The sequence below is a fragment of the Erythrolamprus reginae genome, chromosome Z (assembly GCF_031021105.1).
Source record: "Erythrolamprus reginae isolate rEryReg1 chromosome Z, rEryReg1.hap1, whole genome shotgun sequence".
In the NCBI taxonomy this organism is placed as follows: Eukaryota; Metazoa; Chordata; class Lepidosauria; order Squamata; family Dipsadidae; genus Erythrolamprus; species Erythrolamprus reginae.
In genome coordinates, this window is record NC_091963.1 from 64,243,742 (window position 1) to 64,265,752 (window position 22,011).

A 22,011-nucleotide genomic window follows, 5' to 3' on the forward strand; every position below is an offset into this window, starting at 1 on the left:
CAGGACTGTCTCCTGCCACATATCTCCCAAAGACCTATTAGATCGCACAGAATCGTCCAGGTCCCGTTAACTAAACAATGTAGGTTGGTGGGACCGTGGGGGAGGGCATTTTGTTACTGCCCCGGCTCTATGGAACTAGCTTTCCCCCAATGTTCGCACTGTTCCCACTTTACTGACTTTTCGAAAAGCTGTTAAAATGTGTGTGTGTGGGGGGTGAATTTTAACACCAGCTGGGCCCGAATGATGTTTGTTGGATGGATGTTTGTTAGATTGAGGGGGGAGGTTTGGGGGGGTCATAATTGGGTTTGTTGGGATCTTCGGGTTTTATTCATTGTTGTATTGTTTTTATTGCTGTAAGCCACCCTGGTCCTACGGGATTGGGCAGCAAAGAAGTCAAATAAATTAAATTTATTAAATTATTTATTTATTTATTTGTCAAGTATGCATTGGTAGTATACAAAGATATAACAATATTTATATACATGATATTGGTGCTAATAATAAACACTAGGACACAGATAGTAGGCACGCGGTGTACTTACGCACGCCCCTTATCATGGTCATTGTGATCATTATGAGGATCATCACAATGAAAACATATTTCGTTGTTGTCTTGGGTAACATCTATAAGAAAAATTCAGGTGCACAGGCATGAAAATGTGCCACTCAATCACTATACACTATATACTGTGTACACTATACATACACATCTGGGGAAAAGGTAGAGGGAACACCGGTCTGGATGGGAATCAACACATTGAAAATTAACCCTGGCAAGGCCAAGTGGTTGTGGATGCTGCCTCCAAAAGATCATGTCGACCATCCTTCCTTGGTTCTGGGAGGGAGAGAAATTAACCTTCTCAGAACAGGTTTGCAATTTAGGTGTCCTAGACTCACAGACAAGGGTAGGCCACTCCCTGGAACGGGTGGGAACGCTGCTGTTAGGAAAAATGGAGCTGCGCGCACAGTTCCAGCTGACCAGCTACCATTCACGTTCTGGTTAGAACTTTGGTTAAATTGGAAATAACACTTACTGAATGCGGCATATCATAAACAAAAACTCCATCTTTATTTCTCCTCTCCTCCATATTCAAACTGCATTACAGGCAGTCAAATTCTTTCCTGTCATGTCTTAACGATTAGAGCACACAAAAGCATTCCTCCAGGCGTCCTCCCTTATCTTAAGATTTATGTCTAGGCAGCGTACTTCAAAGCAATTAAAAACAGCTGTTAAATAGCAGATAATAAACTAGCTTACTTTGTAGCAGTATCGGCACACGTCCATGATGGATTTACAACATTGAGAACTCCGCCCTTCTTCCCCGCTGGCACCCGGACATGACGAATAAATCACTTCAGTAATTAACCCATTCCTCCCTTAATATCTCTTCCCTAACACTTGTTCCCTGTGTCTCTGTATCCTCCTGAAATGTGGATTTAACCATCTATTATCTGTCTCTTCTTCACTGGAGTCTGGGCTCACAGTAGCGTCCTGTGGCTGGCCTCCCACCTGTTCTGACACCTGTATCCCAGGACCTGTCACTAATTCATAAACACTATCTGAATCAGAATCTGCAAACTCTTCAACATTTTCCAACTGACCAGGAGTATTGTCAGAAAAACCTATAGAAGAAAGACCTAGATATATTATTTACCATGTATGCTACATAGCAAAGTAAACTTTCAAACTTTGGCAAGCTTTACAAAGTAGGAAATTGCACAAGACAGTGAAAAACATGTTTATTAAGAAGAAAGACTGCTGACATCGTATGTTTCAAGCCAGAGAACTTTCATAGAAGGGGAAAACAAATAAGATAAATAGTTCTGAAGAAAATGAAGAAATAGGAAGTTGGGCTAGAAAAATAAACCCAAATATGGGATAGAGAAAAGGGGTGGTCGATGTCATATTCAATACTATAAATATATCATTGTATCCATTCATAGGGTGTCGCAGTTTCAGCCAGACAAACTGTGATCCCATATATGTACATATCTGGTCGATAGACATACTTTTTGTCTATTTTTCCTTTTTTCTTTTTGTATCAATAAATGTTTGATTTTTAACAGAGCTCTGTTGGTATCTTGAATTTTTTTCTATCAATTTTGGCGAGGCCAGGCAGGAGTCTAGTGACTTTTTCTTTTGCAGGCATGGAGGAGGAGAGGAGAGGAAGGGGGGTTTCCTTTTTTCCTCCCTCTGTTGGGAGTTTTTTTCCTCTCCTCTTTATTCCTTCTCTGTCTGGGGAAAGGCTCTACGAATCTAGGTTTAAGTGGTCCCAGGACGAGGTAGGATATTGGCAGCTGCCGGCACGCATCAGGAGGTGGTGAGTATAAGCCATCTGAAGTAGTATGATGTGTGTGTGAATGAGATACGAAAGGAATGACCGTTTTTCTTTTTTGGGTTCATTTCTAGTGTCTGTAATACTTTGATGCATCAAAGTGTTGTTTAGGTGTTGCATATGCTGTGCAGGAGTCTTGTGGTGTAAATTACAGAATGGGTTCAAGGGTTACAGCTATGTGTCAATGTTTTAGGGGAGCTGCTGAGGTTCCTACTATTCCTTCAATATCTCCTTTGGGAGAATTGTTGGCAGTGGGATGAGACCTGGTTGTCCCCCTATACCAAGGATTTGTCTAAAGTACTTATGATTACATATTGTACTAGGGAATGCCCAAAACATATATTGATAAAACCAAAGTATAGGTGGAATAAATATGGGGATTCAGATAAATATTGGATTACTGCATTGAGGAAAGTGTTTGAAGCAAAAAGGCTACTTGATCAGATAAGGTATTTACTTCCCTGGAATTATGTTGCCCGGGAGAGACCGTTAGGAAGGGAGGAAGGAAGTTTAAAAATCCTTTATGAGAAGGAAGAAGATAGGAAAGGATGGGATCCCCTACAATATCCCCTTTGCCCATCCTCCCCCCTCCCCCGATTATGGACAGGCTGCTGGTTTTGATGGGCAGGCTGGAGTGGCTGGCTGGATTAATTAAAATGTGAAGCTATTTTGTAGGAATATATAACAATTAGACGTGAAAAAGGAAAAGACCTAGATGACCAAAAAAAAAAAAAAAGAATGGTGGCAGCATTAGTTAAATGATGCAACAAAGATGTGAATAGTTTATAATGTGATAATCTTCGGTCTTTGATGGTGAATCTTTTTTCCTCAGGTGCTGAAAGTGCATGGGCGCACACTATTGCACATGCCCAAGTGCCCACATCCATAATTCGAAACCTAGGGAGGGCAAAAACAGCTTCCCCTGCCTCCCAGAGGCTCTCTGGAGGCCGAAAACTGCCTGTTTTCCAACTTCTGATGGGCCCAGTAGGCTCATGTTTAACCCTCCTCAGGTTCCAAAAGGCTTCCCTAGAGCCAAAGAAGGGTAAAAATGCCCTCCCCATCCCCCAGAGGCTCTCTTGAAGTAAAAAATGCCCTCCCAGACCCAAAATCAGCTGGCCGGCACACACATGCACATTAGAACTGAGTTAGGGCAACGACTCACCTGCCAGCAGACATGGCTCCGCATGCAACCTGTGGCACCCGTGCCATAGATTTGCCATCACTGTCTCAGATTATAAATTTGTGTTTAGAATAAAACTAAAAATAAAGTTAGAGTTAGCGAACTTCAACACACTTTAACAGATATGGGCACATTATTTATATAAGAGGATAGATATTGAGTTTTAGCTTGTGTTCTTATAAATGAAAATTTTGTAATTGAGTTAATTTTATAAGGTTCAGAAATGGAAGTGCGGATAATTTGTAAAGAAAATAGGGTTTAAGCTGTTTGATGTAAGAAGGAAATGTTACATATTAATATCTTTAGGCAAGAAATCTGTTTCTTTTATATCATGCACAGTGTTCCCTCGATTTTTGCGGGGGTTACGTTCCAAGACCTCCCGCGAAAGTCGATTTTCCGCGAAGTAGCGGTGCGGAAGTAAAAACACCATTTTTGGCTATGGACAGCCAAAAACTACCCCCACGCACCCTTTTTCAAGGCAGCGCAAGGAGCCGGGCTTGAAATTAGGGCAGGGAGCGACGAAAGTGCGAAGGCCGGCAAAGATTGCTTTGAATGGCGGCTGCCCCTGCCCCCCCAGCGCCTCCGGCCCCCCTCGCCGCTACCGCCCACCCGCCCGATCCACCCCTCTCACCGGCTTTCTTGGGACACGGGTCCTCCTGCAGTAGCAGCCATCCTCCTCATTCGGCCGGTAGCCGCTCTGAGCGCTTTGAGAATGCCCGCCCCTCTCACAATCCCTTAGCTGAGAGCGCTTTTGTCCCAGCTATCAGCGAGGGGGCTGCAGGAGAGGTGGGGGCAGGCGTTCTCACAGAGAGGGAGAGAGAGAGGGAGAAAGAGAGAGAGAGCAAGAGGGGGGAGAGTGGAAGGTAGAGAGAGAGAAAAAAAATTATAGAAAAAGGGAGAAAAAGAGAAATGAGAAAATGATTGAAGCAGAGAATGACAGGAAAGAAAGAGAAAGAGAGAGAGAAGTGACTCTTGGTGATGACATATGACGTCATCGGGTGGGAAAAACCGTGGTATAGAAAAAAAACCGCGGAGTATTTTTTAATTAATATTTTTTGAAAAACCGTGGTATAGCCATTTCGCGAAGTTTGAACTCGCGAAAATTGAGGGATCACTGTATATTTTATGTTGGAGAAAAAATAACACATACCCCCCGAAAAAAGTTTGATTTACAATGGAGATTAGATTTGAATCTCCATGTCCAACATGGCACCGCGATCCATCCATATTCCTTGGAATAAAACCTAGAACCTCAACCAGGGTCAGGAACAAAGGACCACTGGGAGAGTCTGGAAAAGACGTATCAGGTAAGACCAATGCCCCTTATCCCTGGCATCCTTGGGAGAGTGCAGGATTGTCTCTCGAGTGTCCCTTTGGTCCTGAGACCTCTCATCTTCATGCACTCTCTGCAGAACCCTTGCTGAAGGCTGGATGCAAATACGTCTAGCCAATAAGACTAGAAAACCTGTCCATCCCCCAGGTCTCCAGAAGCCTTCTTACAGAGGGAGGAGGCTATCCTTCACCTCTTATCCATTAGGGCCATCCAGCGAGTCCCCTCTTCCCAGAGAGATCTAGGCTTCTACTCCATCCTCTTTGTAGTTCCCTAAGGCATCAGGAGGATGGAGGGCTATCCTGGACCTGAAATGCTTAAGTAACTACATCAGATACAGGAAGTTTGAGATGCATTCCCTGTCCTCTATTCTTGCATCCATCCACCCAGGGGACTTCGTGGCTTGCCTTGACTTTATGGAAGTGTATCTCCATATTCCAATCCTTAACTCTGCTGTTCTGTTTCGGGTCTATTTGACCCGAAGCCAAGTTTGAGTCCCTGTAAAAAAAATTTCCCTGCATATCTGAAACTTGAAATTTCATGACTATTCATCATTTCAGGGGTTCTCTCTATGATAATTTTTTTGGGGGGGTGGGGGGCTTAGTTTTTGCTGGGCAAAAAAAGTTAAAAATCTTCTGTTCCCGGGTCACCCTGACCCGGACCGAAAACTCTTCATTTGCAGTGCTTATGTTTGGTCTTTTTGAAAGCTTTTTTCACTTGGAAAGTAGTCTGAACATTTCTGCACACAATGATATGAAAATTGAAATGAAAAAAGTAAATCTTATTGGTTTATTTTGCTGATATAATGCACCCCCCCCGTTTTTGTGAAAGTTTTTTCAATTTATGGATAGTTTTGCTTGCAAAATGCATTCTATTTTACTGAAGTTGGTGTGGGATTGGTAGCTTGAACATTTCTGAATATAAGAAAAATATAAAGGAACTGAAAAAAATGATTCTTACTGGTTTTTTAACATCAGAAATAAGGCCTCCCCCCCCCTCAGCTGCTTGCAACCATTTTCACTTTTTATTTTTTTATGCTCCAAATCCGAAATATTCTTTAAAATCTTAGGCATTCATTTACTCAATTTAACAATGCTGATCATCAAAAAAATATTTGTGGGGATGGGGGAAAATTTTTTTTTCTGGGCAAAAAAAAAAGTCACGTTTAGTCTGTTCGGGTCATATAGACCCGGACCAAAATGATTTTTTTTAGGTACTTGAATTTGGTCTTTTTGAAAACTTTTTCAACTGGAAAACTAGTTTGAACATTTATGAACATAATGATATGAAAATTGAACTGGAAAAATTGAGACTTATATTTTTATTTTGATCAAGAAGCCCCTCCCCACATCCTTTCTGAATTTCGTGTCAATTTCTATTTTTTAAGGCTACAAATCCCCAAGGAATTTCCCCCCAAAAGGTTTGATATACTAAATTGAACATTTATGAATATAAGAAAAATATAAATGAACTGGAAAAAATGGTTCTTATTGGTTTATTTTTGCCACAAAAGGCCCCCCCCCCTCGGCCTTGCTGTGTGCCATTATTGTCACTTTTTATACATATTTGGCTAGAAATATTTGGAATATCCTTTTGAAAATCAACCACATTGTAGCCAGAGAACTAATTTTATGAAACAAATCCATTTTACTAAAAAAAAGTATGTAAGTTTGAAATTAACAGCATAATTTTTATATAAATTGAAATAATTGAACATGGGGGGAGGCATACATTTATGTGCAAAATAAACCAATATGCATCAATTTTTCCAGTTCAATTTTCATATCATTATGTTCAGAAATGTTCAAGCTACCAATCCCACACCAACCTTAGTAAAATAGAATGTATTTTGCTAGCAAAACTATCCATAAAGTGAAGACTATTTTTAAAAAACGGGGGGGGGGGGCGTGCATTTCATCAACAAAATAAACCAATATGCATCAATTTTTCCAGTTCAATTTTCATATCATTATGTTCAGAAAAGTTCAAGCTACCAATCCCACACCAACTTTAGTAAAATAGAATGTATTTTGCAGGCATAATTATCAATAAACCTAAAAAAAATTCACAAAAATGGGGGGGAGGCATATTTATGTGCATAATAAACCAATAAGGATTAATTTCTTCAGTTCAATTTTCGTATCATTGTGTGCAGAAATGTTCAGACTACTTTCCAAGTGAAAAAAGTATTCAAATTGACCAAACATAAGCACTGCAAATGAAGAGTTTTCGGTCTGGGTCAGGGTGACCCGGGAACAGAAGATTTGTAACTTTTTTTAAACAGAACAGCAGGGTTAAGGGGATTAGGTCCCACAGAGTTGGCCTTCTCCGGGTCCCATCGACTAAGCAATGCTGTCTGGCAGGACCCAGGGGAAGAGCCTTCTCTGTGGCGGCCCCAGGCCTCTGGAATCAACTCCCCCCAGAGATTAGGATTGCCCCCACCCTCCTTGCCTTTCGTAAGCTCCTGAAAACTCACCTATGTCACCAGGCATGGGGAAATTGATATACCCCTCAGCTATTATGATTTATGTATGGTCTATTTGGTTGTATGATTATTTTTACTATGAGGGTTTTAAATAATGTTTTTAATATTGGATTTGTACTCTGTATATTGCTTGCTGTGAGCCCCTCCGAGTCTTCAGAGAGGGGCGGCATACAAATCTAATAAATAATAATAATAATAATAATAATAATAATAATAATAATAATAATAATAATAATAATTTGTTCAAATGTTCTTTTTCCAGATCTGTGGCCATATCTCCATCAGCCAGTTTACATGTCCCTTCTCACAAAAGTTCTTATTCCAAACAAAGGTTGATAACTTCTTTTCTTTTTAAGAATAAACACATAAGAAGCACATTCCATCCTCATAGCCAAAACAGATAAAATCCAGCACCAAGACCAGCATCTGCTGAACACATGAAACAAAATTCTCCCTGTAATGGCTCTTCCAGCCAGTGGATGGCAAGCTTTCGTCTCTTCCATTATTCTATTATTTTTGATTCTGTGTTGGATTCTCTTCATTACACACGAAAAAGCAACTTCTTAAAGGGGAAAAAATAATACTTTAATAGTCCAAATTCAAAGTCTTTAAATATCCTTGCTGTAAAAATCCAATCTTGGGCAATTTGCTGTAGCCTGAAGCCTTTCGCCATTTGCCCGACTGCTGAATAGCCACTTCCTCTCCAATTTCCGGCAATTTTAGTTCGGTTGAGAAAAAAAAGTCAGAAAATGTTCCAAATCCCTTTTCTGCCGAAATCACTCACCAGCACACCACTTTATTTTCTCTTCACCACGCCATCACTTAAATCATCCTCTTCCCAGGTGTTACTGCTCATTTTCAATCCCTGCATTGCTTTGTCTACGAGGCTACTGTCAGCATAGGCATGACAGCCTAGCCGACTTCGCACCACCGATGGTGCAAGACTGGGCCGGTACGTCTGGTGGGGTATGCTGACCCCAAACCAGACCCCCGGCAGCGTCCTCTGCATCCTCTCCCCATCAGGAAGGATCCGGTCTGGTTCAAAAGAACCAGAACCCCGGATGGTGGGGATTCAGAATCATTTGAACCCACCCCTCTCTCCTCTTCATGGTCCCTAAGACCTCGGAAGGATGGAGGGCGATCCTGGACCTGAAACACTTAAATAATTATATCAGGTACAGTAAATTTAAAATGCATTCCCTTCTATTCTGGCCTCCATTCATGGCCTCCCTAGACCTCATGGAGGCATATTTCCATTTTCCCATCCTCAAAGGTCATAGGCAATTTCTCAGATTTGCATTCTAAGGTAGACACTACCAGTATAGGGCCAGACTCTGGTTTGTCTTCAGCTCCCAGGGTTTTCACCAAACTCTTAGGTTCCCTAGCAGCTCACATCCGTTCCATCGTGTTTCATATTCAATGCTACTTGGATGGCATCATAATTCATGGTCCATCCAAGGAAAGCACCCTGTCAGACCTCCACATCTCTATGTCGGTCTTGCAGGATCATGGCTTTTCAATTAATATAGCCAAAAGCCATTTAGTCCCATCTACTACTCTGCAGCATTTGGGAGCTGTCATAGACTGTCCAATCCAGAGTATTCCGTTCCCCAGAGAGACAGTCCAGCATCAGGGAGCTAACCTCTTAGATTAAGTCACAAAGGAGAGCATCTATTGCCACCCTATCCTCCCTCCTAGGAAAGATTGTCTCAGGCATAGACATCACCCCCTGGGCGTGCCTTCACAGTAGAGACCTCCAATGGCTCCTATTACCCTTTTAGAGGTCGGGAACAGCAACTCATCCCGCATCATCCCCATTCCTCCGTCCGTCTTGTGATCTCTTTTTCATGGTGGCTTTCATGACAGAGTGTCAGCAATGAGGTTCTTCTTAGCTGGAATATGTTTCAGTGTAAAATTAAACCGTCTGAAATATTGGGCCCATCGTACTTGCTTAGGGGAAAGCCTCCAAAGGATCTTTAATGCTTCAGGGTTCTTATAGTCAGTCCCCACTTTGAAAGGAATGGCTCCGCCTTCCAGAAAATGCCTCCATGTCCCCAGTGCTACACATACAGCAAATGCTTCCTTCTCCCAGATAGCCCACCTCCTCTCAGTGGGGGTCAGCTTCTTGGAAAGGTATGCACAAGACAGCAACTGTCCACTTCCATTTTCTTGTAATAGCACCATTACTGGCGTCGCTGGATCACAAACTTCCGCTCGGGGTCCGGATGTTGCAGGATTGGCTCCTTTGCAAAAAGTCTTTTGAGACTTTCGAAAGCCTTTTGGCATTCCATTGTCTACCTGATTGGATAAGAGGGTCTGGGCTAGGTAGGGGCTGACCCAGTCTTTAGTAATTCGGTTAGGGGCAAGGCAACTTCTGCGAAAACTGGAATGAACTTCCGGTTGAAATGTGCAAATCCTAAGAAACTCTGAATTGCTTGCATGTGTGGGGAGTTTGCCAATCAAGCACCGCCTTCACTTTGGTTGGCTCCATTTCTATGCCTTCGCTGGATATGCGGTATCCCAAATAGTCTACTGACATCTGGTGAAATTCGCACTTGGAAAGTTTCATATAGAGCTTAGCAGACAAAAGCTTCTTCAAGACTTGCCTCACCAACTTGACGTGGTCAGGGAGATTCTGGCTGTAGATAAGGATGTCATCTAAGTACGCAAGTACCCCGTTGTAGAGATGGGCACGTAGAACTTAATTTATGTACTGCATGAACACGGCAGGGGCCCCTTTCAGACCAAATGGCATCACTCGAAATTGGAAACTTCCTAATGGGCAGTTTAAAGTGGTTTTCCATTCATCCCCTTCCTTTATCCTGATGCGGTAATAAGCCTCCCTTAAGTCCAACTTGGTAAAGTATTTCCCCATGGCTAGATGATTTAGTAAGTCCTTCATGAAGGGGAGGGGATAAGTGTTCTGCACACACACTGCATTAAGAGTGAAAGTGGAGTGAAAGTGAGGCAAGCGTGTGTGTGTGTGTGTATGCGGAGCCGAGCGGAAACAAAATTGGTGAAAGCTGAGCTGATAACATCAAAGATTGCTGGGCGGCTGGGAGCCCTCAGGAACTGGCTGGTGAGAGCAGGCACATCTGGGGCGCTGGTAGTGAAAGCAGCCAGCGCTGGAAGACCTGCCAGAAGAAGATCTGCGAATCGGGGGGGCCAGGACCGGCCATCAAGAGAGGAGTTGGTAAGGACAGTGGCCGGCCGTATTGTGGCCGTTTTAAGATCATGTGGTGTACAAGGAAGCTGGAGATGTCAACTTGTGAGAGGGGCCGTCATTCGAAAGCAACCTGTGGAAACCAAGACCTGACTAATAAGGACCACGGTCCCTGTACGAAGCCAGCTGAGCCAGGAGGAGACCGAAGTTACAACAATGGGGGTGAGACCTTACTTAGAAGACTGGAGATTAAGGAGATATTCCCCTGCCCCCCTCCTGGACTACTATTTTTGAAAAAACAGTCCTTTCCCTTTATTGCCTTTGGAAGAATCTTACTGTACCCTTTGTGAAAGAACTATGACAGGAAACTTGTAAAGGACTGACTCGAACTAATCTAATGTATTATATTTTTGTTTAATGAACTGCTTTTAGTGTAAGTTTTTAGTGTAAATTAAGTTAATTGATTTTATCTATATCCTTACTATTTATTATTAGTACTAATTTTGGAGTAATTGGTATTTATTAGTATTAATTAATTAGTATTAATCTGTATTTTTATTTCTATATTTCATTTTATATTTTAATTAAATTATTGGGGGGATTTTTTAATTGATGGATAAGTGGGGTGGGTGTAGTAATATGTGTGGAATGAATGATTGGTATGCATGGGATGGGTGGGGTGGGCGGGATTATGGTATGGATGAAATAAATGGGAATGGCATGAATGACACAATTGGTCCACCTGACGCTGGAGAGGCAGGAAGGGAGGGGGCACCTATCTCAGGGGTGGCAGAGGGTCAGAACATTCCGGTGCTGCTGGGTAGAGGCAAATATGGCGGGAGCCATGGAGCTAGCCGTTGCAGGGGAAGGAGGGATTGCTGCTTAACAGCGATTCCTTGTTCCGGTTTCGTGAGCTCAACCCAGGGTACTGGTGACGAGTGTAGTTCTGGCCCTGGGCTCAGGCTGCGGCTTCTCAATGCCAGGTCTGTGGTAAATAAAGCTCTCCTCATCCGGAATTTGATCCTGGATGAGGCCGAACTGGCATGCGTGACTAAAACCTGGCTGGGCCCAGAGGGAGGAGTTCCTCTCTCTGAAATTTGCCCAGCTGGGTTTCAAGAATGGCATCAGCCTCAACTCCAGGGAAGGGGGGGAGGAGTGGCTACTATAGCCAGGGAGAGCCTTTGCCTACATAGACTAATTGATCCAGAGATTGCGGGCTGTGAGTCCCTCCTAGTGAAGTTGGTCTTAGGGGTTCAGGTGAGCTTGTTACTCACGTACCTGCCTCCCAGCTGCGTGTCAACAGCCCTGCCTGTGCTGTTCAAGGAGGTAGCCGGGCTAACGGTAGAATTCCCCAGACTTATTGTCTTGGCGGACTTTAACCTGCCATCGCTCGGCGAAATCTCTGGGTTAGCACAGGAGTTCATGGCCACCATGAGAGCCATGGACCTGACTCAAGTAGTACAGCGTCCGACTCATGAGGGGGGGCACACACCCGGCATGGTATTCCTCTCTGGGCAATTGAGTAATGGTCTGAGACTAAGGGGCTTAGAAGTGTTGCCTTTGTCATGGTCAGACCATTTTCTATTGTGGCTTGACTTCCTGGCTCCAATCCTTTCCCGCAGGGAGGTGGAACTGATTAGGCAGTTCCGCCCCAGACGCCCGATGGACCCAGTGGGGTTTCAGAGGGCGCTTGGGGTTATTCCAGATGCACTTGTCCACAGTTCGGCGGAGTCTCTTGCTGAGGCCTGGAACAAGGCTGCAGTGGAGGCTCTTGACCGGATTGCGCCGTTGCGACCTCTCCGCAGCACTAGACTCCATAGAACTCCATGGTTCAACGAGGAGCTCTGGGAGTTGAAATGCCAGAAGAGACATCTAGAGAAGCGATGGAGAAAGAGTAAGTCCGAATCCTATCGAGCACTTGTAAGAGCTTATATTAAGACTTACAAAGTGGCGCTCAAGGCAGCAACATGCGCGTATCATGCAGCCTTGATTGCATCAGCGGAATCCCGCCTGGCCGCTCTGTTTAGGGTGACCTGCTCCCTTCGTAACCAGGGGGGAGTTGGGGAGTCCATGCAGAGTAGTGCCGAGGATTTTAACATGTTTTTCGCTGATAAAATCGCTCGGATCTGGGCGGACCTAGACTCCAATTGGATAACAAAGTCGACTGGCAACGAGTCAGTCAAGGTGACTGGTACTTGTCCACCTGTCTGGGAAGGTACTTGTCCACCTGTCTGGGAAGAGTTTGATCTGGTGACACCTGATGAAGTGGACAAGGCCATTGGAGCTGTGAGTTCTGCCACCTGCTTATTGGATCCGTTTCCCTCCTGGTCTCGGCCAGCAGGGAGGTGACACGGAGCTGCGTCCAGGAGATTGTCAATGCTTCTTTGAGGAGGGGGTCCTTTCCAGATCCCTACAAGGAGGCACTTGTGCGCCCCCTCCTCAAGAAGCCTTCCCTGGACCCAGCCATTCTTAAAAACTACCGTCCAGTCTCCAACCTTCCCTTTATGGGGAAGGTTGTTGAGAAGGTGGTGGCGCTCCAACTCCAACGGTCCTTGGAAGAAACCGATTATCTAGGCCCTCAACAGTCAGGATTTAGGCACGGAAACTGCTTTGGTCGCGTTGATGGATGATTTCTGGCAGGCCCGGGACAGGGGTTTATCCTCTGTCCTGGTGCTTCGTGACCTTTCAGTGGCTTTCGATACCATCGGCCATGGTATCCTTCTACGCCAGCTGGAGGGGTTGGAAGTGGGAGGCACTGTTCTTCAGTGGTTCTCCTCCTATCTCTCCGGTTGATCGCAGTCGGTGTTAGTGGGGGGTCAGAGGTCGACTTCAAGGTTACTCCCTTGTGGGGTGCCTCAGGGGTCAGTCCTCTCCTCCCTGCTGTTCAATATCTACATGAAACCGCTGGGTGAGATCATCCAGGGGCATGTGGTGAGGTATCATCAGTATGCTGATGATACCCAGCTGTACATCTCCACCCCATGTCCAGTCAACGAAGAAGTGATGTGCCGGTGCCTAGAAGCTGTTAGGATCTGGACGGGTGTCAACAGACTCAAACTCAACCTGGATAAGACGGAGTGGCTGTGGGTTCTGCCGCCCAAGGACAATTCCATCTGTCCATCCATAACCCTGGGGGGGGGATTATTGACCCCCCCCCTCTGAGAGGGTCCGCAACTTGGGCGTCCTCCTTGATCCACAGCTCACATTAGAGAACCATCTTTCAGGTGTGGCGCGGGGGACCTTTGCACAGGTTCACCTGGTGCACCAGTTGCGGCCCTCTCTGGACTGGGACTCACTGCTCACAGTCACTCATGCCCTCATCACCTCGAGGTTCGACCACTGTCATACTCTCTACATGGGGCTACCTTTGAAAAGTGTTCAGAAACTTCAGATCGTGCAGAATACAGCTGCGAGAGCAATCATGGGCTTCCCTAGGTATGCCCATGTTACACCAACACTCCGCAGTCTGTATTGGTTGCCGATCAGTTTCCGGTCACAATTCAAAGTGTTGGTTTTGACCTATAAAGCCCTTCATGGCATCGGCCAGCATATCTCCGGGACCGCCTCCTGCCACACGAATCCCAGCGACCGGTTAGGTCTCACAGAGTTCGCCTTCTCCGGGTCCCGTCGACTAAACAATGTCGTTTGGCGGGACCGAGGGGAAGAGCCTTCTCTGTGGTGGCCCCAACCCTCTGGAACCAGCTCCCCCGGAGATTAGAACTGCCCCCACCCTCTTTGCCTTTCAGAAACTCCTCAAAACCCATCTCTGCCGTCAGGCATGGGGGAATTGAGACCATACAGTTTATGCATGGTATGGTTGTGTGTATGTTTGCTTTTAATAATGGGGTTTTTAGTGTTTTTTAAATTATTAAGATTTGTTGTACATTGTTTTATTGTTGCTGTGAGCCACCCCAAGTCTACAGAGAGGGGCGGCATACTAATCTAGTAAATAAATAAATAAATAAATTTCGGTAGTCAACGACTAAGCGAAAGCCTCCGTCCTTCTCCTTAAAGAGAACAGGGGCTGCTGTCCTGGAATTTGCGGGCTAGATTAATCCCCTCTTTAAATTGGTGTCTATGTAATTTCTCAGTTCTCCCAATTGTTTTGGTGACATTGCGTACATCCTAGGTTTTGGGAGAGTTGCCCCTGGTTCAAATTCTATCACACAGTCTGTAGGTCTGTGAGGGGGCAGTTCATTGCAACCTTCCTCCCTGAAAACTTTTCCCAAGTCTCTGTATTCCAAGGGCACCTTCCAGAGATCTGGAAGTGTTCCTTCCATCACTGTAACAACTGCTAAGGACCCATCTGGCTCCTTCCAGGGAGGAGGGTTTCCCCTGTCAGTCTCTGAAAAAGGGTTAGAGCCCAAGGGGATGAAAAGCTTACGATGCCCACCCTCCCAACGAAAGGTGGGAGTCCATTTGTCCATCCAGGCCAGACCCAACATAACTGTTTCCAACATCTTGGGGGCGACTATGAATCCTAAGAATTCACAGTGCTGTCCTATCTGCAGCTCCACTAACTCAATCAGGAGCATAGCGGGAACGCCACCCACTAGTGAACCGTCCACTTGCTGGAACCGGATGGGTTTCGCCAAAGGCCTGGTCTGGATTTTTAACTTCTCCACTACAGTTTTGCTACCATGTTTCCCCGAAAGTAAGACAGTGTCTTACTTTCTTTTTATCCCCAAAAGCCCCACTATGTCTTACTTTCAGGGTATGTCTTATATTGTTAAAGGGGCACTGACAGCTAAAAAACCTGTGTAAAATGTGTTTTTTTAGTGTATATGCATTTTACCTTCTGTGATGGGCGGGGGGGGGGAAGGTTTCTTTGGAGTAGGGACGTGCCCGAGTAAATTTGCAGAGGCGGCAGTGACAAGTGCAGGGGACGGCGCGGCGACGTATGGAGAGGGGGACGGTGCGGACGTGGGCAGGAGGTGGCGTGCAGCTAGATGAGAGGGAGGCGGCAATACCCCCCGTGTTTCCCCGAAAGTAAGACATATGTCTTACTTTCGGGGTACGGCTTATATTACCCGACCCCCCTGAAACCCCCGATACGTCTTACAATCGGGGGTGTCTTACTATCGGGGAAACGGTAATAAGGCATCTCGAGCACCCTGTATCTATCAGAGCTGGTATTTCTTCCTCCTCCCCCGTGGTCATTATTTTAATCTTTGCTTTAATGATGAACGGATGGATGGGCTCACTCACCAGAGTCGTCCTCTCTACCGGCTCCTCATTCCAACCGGGGGCAGTTCCTGAAGGCATACAGTTTTCACCTTTAGCAAAATCCTCAGGAGGGCACAGCTCTGTAGTTTGAAAGGCCCAGCAACCCTGCAGAGGGGCTTCTTCAGATCCTCTTTCTGCTAGCGAGCATGGCTCGGGTTTTGGGGGGAGAGTGGCGTCTTATGGCCAGTCTGATCACATCTGTAGCAATTTGTTCCCCTCATAACCCCTGAGCAAGGGGAGCCCAGCTGACAAGGAAAAAGACGGCCTCTTAAAAGATCCTTTGTTGCATGGGGCGGAGGAGGTCCCTTCTCAGCAAGAATTACATCAACCAAAGCGACAACCATGGCATACCAGTCTTGAATGGCCCAGCTGCCTCCCATCTGCAGTTCACACGCCTCTCTCAACTTTGGATCAAGGGCACTTTTGAAAATATGGACCAAACAGTTTTCTGGTCACCCCTTCAGGTTATAGACAATCATTTGAAATTCTTCCATAAAATTCTTCACAGGCTTGCCTGCCTGTTTCAATTGAAAAATACGAGTCTCTGCTTCTATCTGTCTTGCTACACTATTCGGCTCAGGAGCCCTCTCATTATGCAATTTAGGAAACAGTCTGCCGTTTGCAATCAGAGGAGCAGGAGAAGGGGGGACAAGCAGGTTTTGAAATTCCCACACAAAAGAATCCCTTTGATATAACTGCGGCTTGCCTCTGTCTTGCAATTCACTTAGGGAATCAGGATCTGGGGTGGAAGGGGAGGCTACATTATTCATTGTTGCCGTTTAGAGAATTAACTTCAGGGGGCCACGGGGAAAGGAATCTTCAGCAACCCATGGGCATCTCAGCCAACCCCACTCAGGAAGATAGGTTGTTTCTGGCTTGTTCATCTCAGCCCCAAGCCTATTCCTCCCCTCTTTACCTTCATAATGTTGAACTCTGTCTGGCTCCTACTGGAGGGGGGGATAGAACATTCCAAGCCTTCCACCTCCAGATTCTTGGTTAACTCCCTCTGTTCCATTCTTTGGATTGGGAGAGAGTTGGAATTGTTGTCAGAGAACCAAATAGCATCTGAGAAATAAATTATTTCCATGCCTGTGCTTTTCTCAGGGTACGATTTATTAACAGCCACGTCTGGATTTGACTTGAATCATTTCAACTCTGAGTCCCTTAGATTACATCTGGGTCAAAAACCCATATCATAACCCCACACCTACAAGTGCAGTCATGAGGACCAATTCTATGCAGGATTCCTGATTCCTTCCTGTGTTCTTTACTATGGCATTAGCAGAAAGGAATGTGCCGTGGCATATCTCTCTCTCTCACTCCCCCCCCCCCCCCCCGTTCACTACCAAACTGTGTCAGGCCAACCTTTGACTTCACATTATGACTTTGGGCTTGACACATCTACTACTCTTTCAGTAAAATAATATTTTCTCACGTTACTTCTTATCTTCCCCCAAACTAACCTCAGATTGTGCCCTCTTGCTCTTGTGTTTACTTTCCTATTAAAAACACTTCCCTTATTTAACCCTTTAACATATTTAAATGTTTCGATCATGTCTCTCCTTTCCCTTCTGTCCCCCAGACAGAAACTTTGCAAAGTTTGTTTAGGACCGCTCAGACTAATTTAATGTACTCCACTTTGGTTTCTGTGTATAGTAAAATGTCACCAAGATAAACCAATATCCCTTTGCATAAATGCTCATAAAGCACCTCCCTTTTTAGTTGCATAAAAATGGCTAGGGTGCTTTGTAATTCAAATTGGTAGCAACCCAGTGGGTTTTGAAGACAGCCTTCTATTTGTTCCCTTCCCTTATTCAGATGTGGTAATAAGCCTCTCTTAAGTGCAAGTTTAGATAAACTTTTCCCCTTAGAGAGGTGTGCTATTATGACTTTCATAAGGGGGAAGGGGAATGCATTTTCCACAACCACAGTGTTGAGATTTCTATAATCTACATAAAGGCACAAAGTGCCATTTTTTTCTCTTGTAACAGCCCTGGGCTGTGATTTTCTATCAGGTAGGTTTGATAAATCCCCTTGCCAGTTTTTTGTCAATGAGCATTCTTAGTTCATCAAGTTTTGGGGGGACATGCTATACATTTTTGGCTTTTGAGTTTAGCCCCTGGCAAAATCTCGATGGCAGTCTGTGGTGCAGTGTGAGTAGTTCATCAGAGCCTTCCTCGTTGAAAATCACAGCTACCCTGTACTCTTCTGGGATGCCCTGGGTTGGGGTGGTCAAGAAGGGCATTGCCGTTTTACTGATCCCCCACTTTCAGGTTTCTCCTTTTGTTCAACCGTGAAAATAATGTGTCCTTGGAATTCTATGGTCCCTCACTTCCAATTTACTTTAGGATCCCATTTCCTCAGTCACGTGAGTCCCAATACTAGTGGCCCTTCCATTCTGGGTGCTATTATGAATGTGAGTGTTTCTTTATGGTTTCTCATGCTTATTCGCAAGAACTCTGCAGCAAAAAAGGTGGCTCCCCCACCGCTACTATCCCATCTAATTGGCAGAAAGCTGTGGGAGTTTTTAGTTTCTTTTGGTGCATCCCCAGCTTTCCCACTAAGATTGGATTTATGAGGCATCAGGTGCACTCCAAGTCCAGTTAAGGCTGAGATTTTTTCCCTCTTTCCTTGCCCAGGGATGAAAAGTCTAAAACATAGGGTGAGTGGTTCATTCCATCACTTACCAAAAGGTTGTCTTCCAGATCACTTTCGGATACAGATCGCCACCTTAAAATGTCGGGAGTTCCTTCCTCTGGGGTTGAAGGTGGGGTAAAACTCTACAATCTCCCAGCTTCTTAAAGCAGTTTCTCTCCCCCTGTCAGCTAGTGAGTCTTCAAAATGGTAACGCAGAGCCATCCCGAAGTGGTTGAATTTCTGTAGTTCCAGGGCTTCAGCCTTTTGGGGAGTCACCATCCACTGGCCCTGCCCCCTGTAAGGCTAGGGTGACAACTCATATTCGAACCCCCTGGGTTGGGAAATTTCAGCCATATTCCTGCATATAGATGAGGACTTGAACAAGGAAGTAACCCAACTTGAGGGTTTCTTCCTACTTCAAACTAGGAACTAATTTGATGGTTCCTATCAAACTTTACACCAAGAGGAAGTGTTTTCCTCTTTAAATGGGTTCCTCTGAATTGGCTGGGGACATTCACATGGGCTGATGTTGCCAGAGGTGGGTTCTCCAGTGTGGCTACTGCTCCACTGTCAGTGGCAGCTGCTGGGTCTGGGGTGACAGCTCTGGCTTCATCAGCAACTAGTGCGATTTCTGCCCCGACTCCGTTGTCGGTTCAACTATCCCTAGATTATAAGATTCTTATAAGTTTCCATCATCATGAGTCGGGTGATGTACACATTGAGTCAGTCTTCCTTTCGCAGCTCCTCGATCAGCTCTTCCTGGTCAGTTAGGGCCTGCAGTTTCCATGGATGGTGGTTCTCCCATCCCCGCTGTCCTTCTTCCCTACACCGATTGACCACCAGGGTTTCACAGAGCTTCCCAGGACAGTCTCCATGTCTAGCTGGGTAGTTGTGAATGTTTCTCCCCAGTGTTCTACCTCCCGTTGCTCACTATTTTGTTCAGACATGGTTTGCAGGATCCCCTCAGTAGAGCGAAAAAATTTTCTCCAGGTTGATCACTTTTGCAGAGACTGTTTTATGTAAGGTCCGACCTGTCCTTCTCATTCAAGAAAGTAAAACCTTGGCATTTCAAAAGGAATATTTATTGAACTGAAGTGATAGCAAGATGAAAGAAACGCAGGCTCTGAGATCCTTCATGCCATACAGATGGATAATGGAATTAGAAACCCCTTCCAATAGTCCCATGTGGATTCAGCCAATCCATAGGTGTGAAGATGTTACTGTATCGGTGCTCTAGGAACATGATAAGGGAACTTTCTCAGGCTCATCCTCTGCCAGCTTTCAAGCATTGCAATTCACATGGGCCTTTCTCCTCTCACATTCCCCAAAAGGTGCGAAAATCCCTGGGCATCTAGCTGCCAAGCTAAAAATTATAAATCAATACAATACAGGATGTAGGATACATAGGGAAGAAAGCAATAAGATAGCTAATGAAATTAGGGGACCTCCCCTCCTCTGTCACATATCTGACACCATCAACACAAAGCAATACAATTCTAATTCTATATTAGTATATGTCCAATTCATACCAAAGTCAACATTGCCTTGAGGCTACATTCTTCACAGAAAATCATCTGAAAGCAATCAAGTTTCTATACAGCAAATAAAACAAATCCCAAAACATTCAAGAGCAACCGAAAATCACTTAAATTGTCAAATCTGGTCTATCATTCCCAAAATATTTTAAGGATAACCAGCTCAACAATAGGGAAAATAACATAAATATTGGTCTGCTTTAAGCAAATTACATAGATATTTAAACAAGATTATGCAATTGTAGATGAAGTAGTTTGGACAGTTATTTTTTCCTATCCAGAGCCTACTTTGGTTTCCCATGCACTTCCATAAAAAATATGTTTTAGTGAACTGATTTATATATGTCAGAAGCTGAATAAAGACAGAATGAAAATTACATAGTACTGCCCATTATTTGCTAGGAATTGGATCTCCACAATCAAATGTTTCCTAATAGTAAGCTCTTCAGAGTTCTGTTGAATTGGGAGATGGGCAGCAACTAAATTTGATAAGTATGAAGTAATAAATTTAATGAAGTCTGTAAAATCTATTTTTTTTAAAGAAATAAAACAACCATTGCAACTAGGTACCGCACTCTGGGAAATTAAATAAATAACTGGATCATATTTGTAAATGAAGATAAGATTTAAAGTTCTTCATTCTCTGACAGAATTATTAAAACCATGATTGCAAGAGAAATAGTGATTCAAAATAATTGGTTTTTAAAAATATTTTAATCATTAACTTCTGACATAATTAAGTGGAGAAGAGGCATATGGTTAAAGAGAGAATAAGAATATTACAAACCATGAAGTTGATTTCAAACAAGACCTGTTTATCAGTGAGGATTGATTGATTGATTTATATACTTTTTAAATATGTCAGTTTGAAAAGAATTTACAGCAGAGGCCAACACTTTTAACAACATAAAAAATAGCTTACAAAATAGTTTTCATTTTGCATGGTGGTGGGTGGAAGTGATTTAACTGAACTTAACATTAAATAAATCACTTCCACCCACCACCATGCAAAATGAAAACTATTTTGTAAGCTATTTATGGAGAAACATATAACACTATTGAGATCAAATTATTCTTCTAATCAATTGGGTTTTTTTTAATTTTATAGTTCTTTTTACAGGATGGCCAGGGGGAAAGCATTTTAAGATTCCCTGATATTTCACTGACATTTCCCTGTAACTTGCGATCTAGTTAAGGTATATTCATAAGGCTAAGCCATGGAGAAATATGGTAGCTGAGGAAGCAAATTTTTGCCAGTTATGCTCATTTTTGCTTGACCCTGCCAGGCAGCGCCATCCAGGTTTTTGTTTTGCATGATTTTACCCTGACTTTTAAACATTTTAATAGTTCGTTTTTTCCCCCCAATTCCAGTTTTTTCATGAATTCCCTGATAATTCCCTGATATTTCCCGAACGATTGATTTCCCTGATAATTCCATTTTCCATGTTGGCTGGACACCCTATTTTTAGAACTAAACTGCTGGAAATCAGCTTATTTATGCTCAATATTTGTTTATCTGGTAGTAGAATGTTCCATTATTTGTTCATTTGATGAAAGCTAATGTGCGGAGTTGCATAGTTAGGAAATACATACTTTTTTTTAGAAATCTCATTGAGCCCAAGGTCGTTTACTTCTGAGTATGTCTGTGTATGTGTAAAACATATAGAGAGAAATATACAGCAGTTAAGAAATAATTCTGAAACCTATATATTCAAGTAAAATCAACCGATAAAGTGTAAATATTCCTCAAATATTAATTTTGCTCATGAGCTTGATTATTCAGAACTCACAATTTAACATGAAAATTATATTTCAATATGAAAATTTATGGTATTAGCCAATAAATAACTGGGAAGAGATTTGATTGCAAATATTTTTTACATCAAAACATCACTTTAACAGTTGAATTTCCTCAAAAACTATGTAATTCCAAGGAGGATTGTCTATTTCTAACTGAAATAGCTAATGCAAGAATAACATATTTTTAAAATGCCCATTTCTAATACCATTTAATTGATGGTTCATATGCATAAAACATTTGTTGTCCAATTTTCAAAAATACATTTTATGTTCAGTCCATCTCACACTTATATTTGATTAGCCAGCTGGAAGACACACA

The 22,011-nt window shown here is 43.7% G+C and overlaps 1 protein-coding gene across 3 annotated transcripts in view; it reads right to left on the reverse strand.

The window, feature by feature from the left end:
• Nucleotides 1-22,011, reverse strand: part of CDK13 (cyclin dependent kinase 13) — a 220,760-nt gene that overhangs the window by 196,695 nt on the left and 2,054 nt on the right. The window lies entirely within an intron of this gene.